The sequence below is a fragment of the Sapajus apella genome, unplaced genomic scaffold, assembly GCF_009761245.1.
Source record: "Sapajus apella isolate SASKATOON/1434 unplaced genomic scaffold, GSC_monkey_1.0 scaffold139, whole genome shotgun sequence".
NCBI lineage: Eukaryota > Metazoa > Chordata > Mammalia > Primates > Cebidae > Sapajus > Sapajus apella.
The window spans coordinates 2270381-2281106 of NW_022437079.1; the positions used below are offsets into that span (position 1 = coordinate 2270381).

Consider the following 10726-nt stretch of genomic DNA (forward strand, 5'->3'; position numbering starts at 1 on the left):
AGCGAAACTCCGTCTCAAAAAAAAAAAAAAAAAAAAGAAAAAGAAAATAAAGGGAAGCATGGCTAAAAATAACGAGCAAACGAATGCACATCCCTGCTGCTTTTCTACCCTGCCCAGTACAAAGGGAAAAGGCAGGGAGCGGGCACAGGGCAAGTGCCAGCCATGTCCAGGCTACCTTTGGCCTCCCAAGTGATCGATACCCATTAATCATCCATAGGTACAGCCTTCGCCCAGCTGCATGCAGGCCACGTCCATGGATGGCCCCTGCCAGAAGGCTCCTGGCCAGCCTGCCTGCTCTAATTCCCACCCAGGAGAACCTGGCTCTCCAGCTCCCACAGTTCTACTCTGGCAGTCATTGCTTTGTTTGCCGACTTGTGGGGGAGGGGCCTCCTGCCAAGCCCAGTGAAGCTTGAACCCAAAGGCCCCACCCGCCCCTCCCGGGTCAGCACTCAAGCTCCTCCCCACCCCCGGGTGCTGCCTGGCAGGCTGCCCGGCAAGGCCCCACAGACATGCACTGGCTGCAGCCCAGCTCTCCAGGCCTTGGCCCCCCGCCACCAGCCCCTCGTAGCCCCAAGCCCTCCTCTTATGCCAACCTGCAGCTGCAGCTCTCCACCCTGCCCTGGCTGGGCACACTGCTAGTGTCTTCTCCCCAGGGGCTGGGCAGCAGCTCAGCTGCAGCATCAATAATGTGGAAGAGGAAGGGACACCAGCCGGCACGCCCCGTGTATACTTTCAAATCGGCCAATGGCTGCCAGGTCCTCAGGGCTGAGAGCTTCCTTGGGGCAGTGCCTTCTGCAGCAGAGGGCATCCACCCCGGGTCAGCACTCTTACTGCCTTCAAAACTCACTGGTAGATTTTACCCAGGGTCAGGCAACAAATATAAATAAATGGCTTCATCTCCATTCCCCAAACCGTTTTCCCCACTCCTGGCCTCCTGTCTTGCTTGCTCCTGGATGTGGTGGAATCCAGTGGTGGAGCCTACAGGTTCTTTTGTCCGAATTCAGGACCTTCTGTTCTTTTATTTTATTTGAGACGGAGTCTCGCTGTGTCACCAAGCTGGAGTGCAATGGTGTGATCTCGACTCACTGCAACCTCCGCCTCCCGGGTTCAAGTGATTCTCCTACCTCAGCCTCCCGAGTAGCTGGGACTACAGGTGTGCGCCACCACACCCAGCTAATTTTTCTATTTTTAGTAGAGATGGGGTTTCACCATGTTGGCCAGGGTGGTCTCGATCTCCTGACCTTGTGATCCGCCCGCCTCAGCCTCCCAAAGTGCTGGGATTACAGGCGTAAGCCACCCTGCCTGGCCGACCTTCTGTTATTTTGTGGACTTTTAGCAAGCCACACAATCACTCTGAACCTCAGCTTCTTCATCTAAGATGGAGTACTATGAGCAGCACTTCCTGGGGTGGCTGGAGACAGGACATAGAAAGCCACGGGTGGCACTGGCATGTAGGGAGTGCTCAGTGGACAAGGCCATGCTTGCTGTGTTACTAGCTCACCTCCCGTCTGAAAGTTGCCCTATGGCCTCAACAACCCTGAAGTACCTTAGCTGCCCATCTCCGAGGACCCCCTTCTGGGTACTCTCTCAAGTTCAGCTACCTTCTGCAAAGCTGGTGCTGAGGCTGCACCTCTCCTGGGGAGAAAGAACCAGCCCGCCCAGCCCAAACCCCAGGTGTGCCCACTGTGGTGAGGAGCCTGACACCCAGCACCACCCGCACTGGGGCCTGTTGGGGCCTGAGCTGGCCACTCCCTGGGAGGGGATCCTGCCGCCCCACAGGACTGTGGGGCAATCAGCAGGGCTCAACCTGTCCCTGCCCTGACAGGGCAGAACATGAAGTTGCCACTGTCACTTTCTGCTCCCCCAGTAGAGTTCAGGGGGCGCTGTCTGCCTCTGCCTCTATACCTGCTCGCTTGGCCAGGGGAGACCAGATTGGCAACACAGGAAGACCCGGTCTCTGCAAAAAATAAATGAAAACTTAGCCAGGTGTGTTGGTGTGTGTGCTCCTGTGCTCTCAGCTACTTGGAAGGCTGAGGTGCAAGGATCGTTTGGGCCTGAGAGGTGGAAGCTGCAATGAGTCATGATGGCATCACTGCAGTCCAGCTTGGCGACAGAGCAAGACACACACACACACACACACACACACACACACACACACACACACACCTGCGACCTGATTCCAAAGATCCCATGAAGTCAGGAATCTACCTCCCCATTTGCTACCAAGTTATTCCCTCTAAAATCCTGATCTGAGCCCCAGACCCCTGGCATTACCCTACGAGGGAAAAGAACAAGCCAGGGCCCTCCCTCTACCTCAGGAAGCCAACCTTCCTTCCCAAAGGCCCAAGGCTCTCCCCTCTGCTTCTTCCTTCCCAGGGAGGAGGGGCTCTCTGGCCCTGGAATTTCCCCATCACCTCAGGTCACCTGGTGGCTGCCACTCTTGCTGCCAGACAGAGCCTGGCTCTGGTTCTGAGGCTGATCCCAGAGAGTGGGCAGGAACAGGTGTGCCTAGGAGGGTGGTGGGATGCACAGACGCGTTGTCACGGATTTCCTAAGGCTCTGTAGGCTGCACTCTCACCCTGCTTTGCCAGGTGGAGGTTCTGAGGAATGCACCACCTGTGGCAGCGTGCCCACTTGCCACCCTGAAGCAGTGGTATTAGGAGACAGCACTGGCAGAAAGCTGATGTGAGGACGGCACCGGAGATCCAACCCTGAAGGGAACTTCACACAGCAACCACACTGCAGCACCATAACGCCCTGTGAATGGTGCAACTTCCCCCTCCCGGGTTCAAGCACACATGGACTGTGGAGCCCACAAGGTTCTGAGTGAGCCCCGCTTGGCCCTCGAAAGAGAGTGGGCTCTAAGGGGACCCGCCCGAGGGGCCACATGGGCCATCTCCTTTTGGTTTCCACAAACCCCTTGTATGATACCCCCTTGCTCCTCTCAACCACCTCTGCTCTGAATGCTGCCTGAGTTCTTTCACTATAGCCTGTGAGCGGTGCAGCAAAGCAGGGAGTCTCTTCACCCCCAGGGTGGGCTTCAGGGAGCTGTAATCCCCAAGAATGATATGCCATTTCAGGAGAGAGGGACTCAGAGCTTTCATTTAATTTCAAAAGCTCCTTGCTACCAGCCCTCCACTCCCTGCCCCCCAAAAAGGTCAAGAGCCATTTCTCTAAAGTGTTAGTCTGCAGACACAGACAGGAACTTTCAAAATTACCCTTTATCAGGGAAAAAGAAATTATACCTTCGTTTGGAATAGTTATATAATCCTGACATGAAATATTTGGCAAATTCTTTCCACCTACAACAAAGTTGACATTTATAGAGCTAATTAATATTTATCGAGCACCTACTATAAGCGAGGGCTGTGCCAAGCTTTTACATTCAATCATTTCATTAATCCTCACAACAGGGTGACATATGATGATCTATTATTGCATTGCATTGCCATTTCAGAAGTGAGAAACGGGCACGGAGAGGATCCAGGACTTGCTAAGGTCACACAAGTGAGAAGTCAGGACTAGGGCCACAACCCAGATCTGCTGACTCCAGAACCCATATGGATATTCAACCTGCAGTCAGAATTTCAACCAGGTTTTGTCTCCAGTTACAGCCACCCACCTCCTCAGATAATATAAGCAAACATCTGTCCTTCCTTCTTTCCTTCCCTCCTACCCTTTGTTCCCTCCTTCGCTCCTCTCCTCATTCGCTCACTTCCTCCTTTTCCTTCCTCCCCACTCCCTTCCTTCTTTCATTCATGCAGCACACAATTTCTTGTGCTCTTGCTGCCTTCTCAGCATTGCTCAAGTTTAAGAAAACCGGCATGGTTGCTGCCCTCACAGAGCTTACAGTTTATCGGGATCCTTTAAACTTTTCTTTCCACAGAAACACATCCTGATCTATACTTGTGTGTGTGTGTGTGTGTGTGTGTGTGTGTGTGTGTGTGTGTGTTTTGTTATACTTTTTTTTTTTTTTTTGACACAGCATCTCACTCTGTTGCCCAGGCTGGAGTGCAGTCGCACGATCTTGGCTCACTGCAGCCTCTGTCTCCCAGGTTCCAGGGATTCTCCTGCCTCGGCCTCCTGGGTAGCTGGGATTACAGGCACGTGCCACCACATCTCGCTAATTTTTATAATTTTAGTAGAGACGGGGTTTTACCATGTTGGCCAGGCTGGTCTTGAACCCCTGCCCTCAGGTAATCCACCCACCTTGACCTCCCAAAGTGCTACGATTACAGGCATGAGCCACCTCGCCTGGCTACATTTTTTTTTTTTCTTTTGAGACAGTCTCACTCTGTCACCCAAGCTGGAGTGCAATGGAGTGATCTCGGCTCACTACAACCTCCACCTCCCGGGTTCAAGCAATTCTCCTGCCTCAGCCTCTGAATAGCTGGGATTACAGGTGCATGACACCATGCCCGGCTAATTTTTGTATTTTTAGTAGAGATAGGGTTTCACCATGTTGGTCAGGCTGGTCTCAAACTCCTGACCTCGTGATCCACCTGCCTCAGCCACCCAAAGTGCTGGGATTACAGGTGTGAGCCACTGTACCCGTCCATTTCTTTATTTTTTTGAGACAGTGTCTCATGCCCTGATCCTCACCTGCTGTGCAGGATCACTGGTCACTGAAGCCCCAACCTCCCTGGGCTCAGATGACCCTCCCACCTCAGTGTACTGGATAGCTGACACTAAAGCTATGGCCCACCACCCTCAGCTAATTTTTGTATTTTTTTGTAGAGACCAGGTTTCACCATGTTATCCAGGCTGGTCTCAAACTCCTGGAGTCAAACAATCCACCCACTTTGGCATCCAAAGTGCTAGGATTACAGGCATGAGCCACTATACCTGGCTCACATTTCTTTTTTATTATTATTATCTTTTTTTTTTTTTTGAGATGGAGTCTTGCTCTGTAGCCCAGGCTGGAGTACAGTCACGCAATCTCAGCTCACTGCAACCTCCACCTCCCCGGTTCAAGTGATTCTCCTGCCTCAGCCTCCCAAGTAGCTGGGATTACAGGTAGGTGCCACCATGCCCAGCTAATTTTTGTATTTTTAGTAGAGACAAGGTTTCACCATGGTCAGTCTGGTCTCAAACTCCTGACGTTGTGATCCACCCACCTCGGCCTCCCAAAGTGCTGGGATTACAGGCGGGAGCCACTGCACCTGGCTCCCAGGGTTTTTTTTAGATACTTTCGCTCTCATTCTTTTGTCTCCAACAAAGACAGTGGCCAGGGCCAACTTGGCAGAGCTCTAGAAGTGCTCCCAGGCTGCATAAGCTAGAATCCTGCTGTTTTCAACTGATTTCCAGAGTTGCTCCTGTGAGTACCCTCTGCACCCTGCTCAGATTCCTATTAGAACCTCATATGCTGCAGTGAAACACCTGATTACACATCACATCCCTCTCTTCCCTTCTCTTCTACAAGCTCCTTGAATACAGGGACAGGGCCTGCCTGACTTAGGTTTTTCAACTCCAGCCCCAGGGCAGAACATCGAAGTAGCAGGTGCCCAGCAAATGTTTTCTGCTCTGATTGTCTCAAATCCTTTCCAAAGGATTCATTCAAGTTTTCCTGCCTGGATCTTCCCCCCACTTTTCTGTTATCCTTTTCAAAGGAAACAGCACCACACTGATGGCGCGGGACAAGAATCCCACTTTCCTGCTTTAGGGAAGCTAAAGGGTTTTCTTGCTCAGCTCCAGGCTCAGCAGCTTTGCTGGCTTCAGAAGAGATGGTGTTTTGGAGAGTGGCTGAATGCTCGGCTCCTAGGGACATATTGTGGACCATCCTGCTCAATGTAGTAGGATACTACATAAAAGTAAGAGCCTCAAGGCACAAGACCTACGCAGCAGGAAGAGAGACACAGCCCTCCCCAAGGGCTCCATTTCCGATCTTTAGTTCAACTGTTGCCAATGTCCCCATCTTTATTTATTTTATTTATTTGATAGTCTTGCTCTATCACCACTGGAGTGGCAGGATCTCGGCTCACCACAACCTTTGCCTCCTGGGTTCAAGTGATTCTTCTGCCTCAGTCCCCCTAACAGCTGAAATTACAGGCACCCACCACCACACCTGGCTAATTTTTGTATTTTTAGTAGAGACAGGGTTTCACCATGTTGATCAGCTGGCCTGAGCTCAAGTGATCTGCCCACCTCAACCTCCCAAGGTGCTGGGATTACAGGTGCGAGCCACCATGCCCAGCCAATGTCCCCATGTTTAGATTGCCTGTCACCAACAGTTTGAGCCCCAGATGCAGGAGACATATCCCAGATTTTTCTGAACTTCAGAAACTTTAACTACCAAAGGGCCGGGCTCAGTGGCTCATGCCTACAAACAGCACTTTGGGAGGCCAAGGTGGGTGGATCTTCTGAGCTCAACTTGAGCTCAGGAGTTTGGGACGAGCCTGGCCAAACCTGTCTCTATTGAAAATACAAAAATTAGCTGGGCATGGTGGCATACACCTGCAGTCCCAGCTACTAGGGAGGCTGAGGCAGGAGAATCACTAGAGCCCGGGAGGTGAAAGTTGCAGTAAGCTAAGATCACGCCACTGCACTCCAGCCTGGCTGCAGTGAGCTAAGATCACGCCACTGCACTCCAGCAAGACTCTGTCTCAAAGAAAGGAAGAGAGGAAGGGGGGGGGGGGGGGGGAGGGAAGGGAGGGGGGGGGGGAGGGAGGATAATCACCAAGAGAAACAGCCATGGCCTGGGAGTCAGGAGACTGAGTTCAAATCCTGACCTTCCCACAAACGCACTGTTATCTTGGGAAGCAATTTAATCTCTCTGGCTTCAGTTTCCTTTATGAAAAGGAAGGGGGATGGGCCAAGGTGATTTTTTTTTTTTTTTTGACCTGGATTTTTGCTCTTGTTGCCCAGGCTGGAGTGCAGTGGCACGACCTTGGCTCACTGCAACCTAAGCCTCCCCGTTTCAAGCGATTCTCCTGACTCGGCCTCCTGAGTAGCTGGGGTTACAGGTGCCCGCCACCACGCCCAGCTAATTTTTTTTGTATTTTTAGTAGAGACGGGGTTTCACCATGTTGGCCAGGCTGGTCTTGAACTCCTGATCTCAGGTGATCCACCCACCTCAGTCTCCCAAAGTGCTGGGATTACAGGCATCAACCACCGTGCCTGGTGGGGCCGAGGTGATTTTTCTAAACCTTTTCCAGTTTTAAGGCATTATGGAAATTTTGTTTTGTTTAATTTTGTTTTGAGAGGAGTCTCGCTCTGTCGCCCAGGCTGAAGTGCAATGGCCGGATCTCTGATACCCGCGACCTCCGCCTCCCGGATTCAAGAGGTTCTGCTGCTTCAGCTTCCCGAGTAGCTGGGATTATAGGCGTGGGCTACCATGCCCAGCTAATTTTGCATTTTAGCAGACACATGGTTTCACCCTGTTGGTCCGGCTGGTCTTGAACTCCTGACCTTGTGATCCACTCGCCTTGGCCTCCCAAAGTACTGGGATTACAGAGGTGAGCCACAGAACCCAGTGAAATTTTTTTTTTTAAACTTTGTATGCTTCCCACACAAAATGTTAAGGCACTTCAACCTTTACAAGACTCCTGTGTTTAACTCAAATCACTTAGTCACACTACTGGTGAGGAAACGTGGGCAGGGTTTGATGACCTTTCCGAGGTGACCCAGGGTTCCTGCGCCTCTTTGCTAGACCAGAATGGCTTCGGAGTGGCAGCAACAGCAGCTTCATTCCCAGGACCCCACCTTCCTTCCCCTCCTAGGCCCGCATCCCCCACCTCCGTGCTCAGTGAGAAGAAAGAGGCCGTGACCTAGGGCCTGACTCGGAGGTCACACTACGACCACGACCACTGCGCTGGGGCCCAGGCCTTTTCCGAATTCCAAGTGACGTCCCCGCAGGGCCAGGTCCCGGGTTTGGGAGGAGGGTGGTGCACCGGCGCGTGGGGAACGCCGCTCGGAGGCCCCCGGTGGCCATGGGAACGCGGGCCCAGCCTCCAGTGCTGCCATGGCAACAGGCTCCCCCGGCGCAGGCGCCCGTGCCCATCCGAGCTTTCAGGTGGCGCCCTCTGGGGAGAGGGGCCGGGCAGGAGGTGCGGTGCAGGGTGGGGGCGGCGGCTGCACGGGTTTCGGCCTGGTCCGCCACCTTCCCCTCCCCGCCGGAGCTCCTACCTCCCAGGGCCCCCAGCGCCTACCTGGAGTGGGTCAGGGCCAGCGCACCGGCATCGCCCCTCCTGGGGCCGCTCTTCCCGTAGTGTCCCCTGACTCGGAGGGCCCGGCGCCGTCCCTGGGGACCCGGAGTCTCGGGCGCACACCCTCGGTCCGGCGCTGCGTCCCCGGAAATGCTGGGCCCCCGCCAAGCCCCGCCCCGCCCCGCCCCGCCCGTGTTTACGGGAATTGTCCCGAGGACGCCTCCGGGACTCGCCCGCTACCGGCCGTGCCCGCCAGCCCCACCGCCGCCCCCTGCCATTTGCAGCCACGCCGGATTCGAAGCCACCCCCACCCCAGCCTGTCAGGTCCCACTCCCCACCATGGGACTGTGCGGTCCCTGAACTCGGGACACTCGGCCTTGCTGGACCTGGGCCACAGCGGGCGGCCTCAATAGCGGGAGTCTGGGCTGGCATGGGTTGAAATCCTAACCGCCTGTGTTACCTAGGAGGACTTCCTTAACCTCTCTGGGCCTTGAGTTTTCCATCTGTAAAGTGGGCATCAGTACACTAGAGACCCCACAGGCTGTGGTGAGGGATGACACGGTGGAGGCACGCACCTGGCACGCGCTCAGCTCTCAATAATGGCGGTATTGTTTACAGAAGGAGGCCAGTGGGAGAGAGGAGGGCAGAGCCACGCCGTGAAACCACCCACGTCTCCACCCAAGAGAAATCTGCTCACTGCTCCCTTTACATGCAGTGGGCGTGCGTGCTGAGAGAGTGAAACGAAACAGAGATCTGCAGGACGAGTGACAGATAGGGTTATAAATACCTCCGTTTATCAGGTGACCTTGGACCTCCCCCTCTAGCTCCGGCGTCCAGGAAAGCAGCAGCAGCTTTCAGGGTGGATACTGAAACAACCAGTTCTGGGCTTGCAAGTGGCTGAGCTGGCCTGAGCTGCTGGGTCAAGGGACTGCAGAAACCAAAGTGGCAGCCCGTTCCAGGGCCGGGCAGGCCTAGCCTAAGTGTACACTGTCCTGCAGCGTCTTCTCGCCGAGAATTGCTGCCTAGCGTCTCCAGTAAAAGAAAAAACTGGTTACTTTTGTTACCTCTCCATAAAAGTGAACACATACTTAGTACGGGGCAGTTAGACAACAGAAAAACACAATTAAAAATAATATCACGGCTGGGCGTGGTGGCTCACACCTGTAATCCCAGCATTTTGGGAGGCCGAGGCACATGGATCATGAGGTCAGGAGATCAAGACCACCCTGGATAACACAGTGAAACCCTGTCTCTCTAAAAAAAAAAATTATTGGCTGGGCACAGTGGTTCACGTCTGTAATCCCAGCAGGAGGATGGCTTGAAGCCAGGAGTTCAAGACCAGCCTGGGCAGCATGGCAAGACCCCCACCTCTACAAAAAAAAAAAAAAAAAAAAAAAAAAAAGGAAAAGAAAAAATGGTTGCCAGGTGCACCTGTAGTCCCAACTACTTAGGTGGCTGAGGTGGGAGGATCACTTGGGCCCAGAAGTTTCAGTGAGCAATACAGTGAGATCCCGTCTCTAGAAAACTTTTAAAAAATTTAAAAAAATAAGAATTCTTGCATACTTTCATTTTAATGTATTGTATCACATGAATGTAGCACACATTTTTAATCAAGTAGGTGTTTGTTTCTAATTGTTCATTATCTTAAGTCATGTTGAGATGCATCCTTGTCAAAAAACCTTTATACGCTTCCTCAATTATTTCCTTCTGCGCCTTAAATTCTGCCCTCCTCCTCATAGTCATCCAATTAGTAGCAATACATAGTGTGTTTATAACTAAGGCCATGAACTGTGCAAACCGCTTTTAAAATCCTCCCAATCCTCTCAAACAGTGCTGGAGTGGGGACGAGCTCAATCAGAGGTCTCACCTAAGGTCACCCAGCCCCCGCAAGCTATGCCTGACAAGGAGCTATGTTAAAAATCAGCACTTCTTTCTCCAGAAGACCCTCTAGAAAAAAATACTAAAATAATTTAAAACAGATTTTTTTTTTTTTTTTTGGGACGGAGTTTCGCTCTTGTTACCCAGGCTGGAGTGCAATGGCGCGATCTCGGCTCACCGCAACCTCCGCCTCCTGGGTTCAGGCAATTCTCCTGCCTCAGCCTCCTGAGTAGCTGGGATTACAGGCGCGCGCCACCATGCCCAGCTAATTTTTTGTATTTTTAGTAGAGATGGGGTGTCACCATGTTGACCAGGATGGTCTGGATCTCTTGACCTCGTGATCCAACCGCCTCGGCCTCCCAAAGTGCTGGGATTACAGGCTTGAGCCACCACGCCCGGCCAACAGATTTAATAAAAAAAAATAAAAATCAGCACTTCCAAGTTTCCAGTACACAGAGCACCTTGGGAGCAGCCCTGCTCAGAGGAGCACCTGGAAACTAGGAGTCCCCCGTGAGGCCTCAGAGTTCCGCAGGGATTTGGCTCCTAGCGCCTGTGCCGTCACCCTCCTGCCTTTTCCTGTTCCAACTCCTCCTCCAACCTTCCTGCAGTCTTCTATTGAATAAAGGGAAAAATCTTTAATGTCGTTGAAATAAAGCCCTCTTTTTAATGCTATTGACCCCCCTTTTTCTATCTTCTCCGCCAAC

General features: G+C 52.7%; 1 protein-coding gene across 1 annotated transcript in view; it reads right to left on the bottom strand.

Annotated features, from left to right (window-relative positions):
• SEMA4B (semaphorin 4B) overlaps positions 1–8279 on the bottom strand; it is a 51484-nt gene extending 43205 nt beyond the window's left edge. The window contains exon 1 of the mRNA XM_032263835.1: positions 8125–8279. The gene's annotated coding sequence lies outside the window, so the exon portion shown is untranslated. The remainder of the gene's footprint in view (positions 1–8124) is intronic.
• Positions 8280–10726: the final 2447 nt, after the last annotated feature.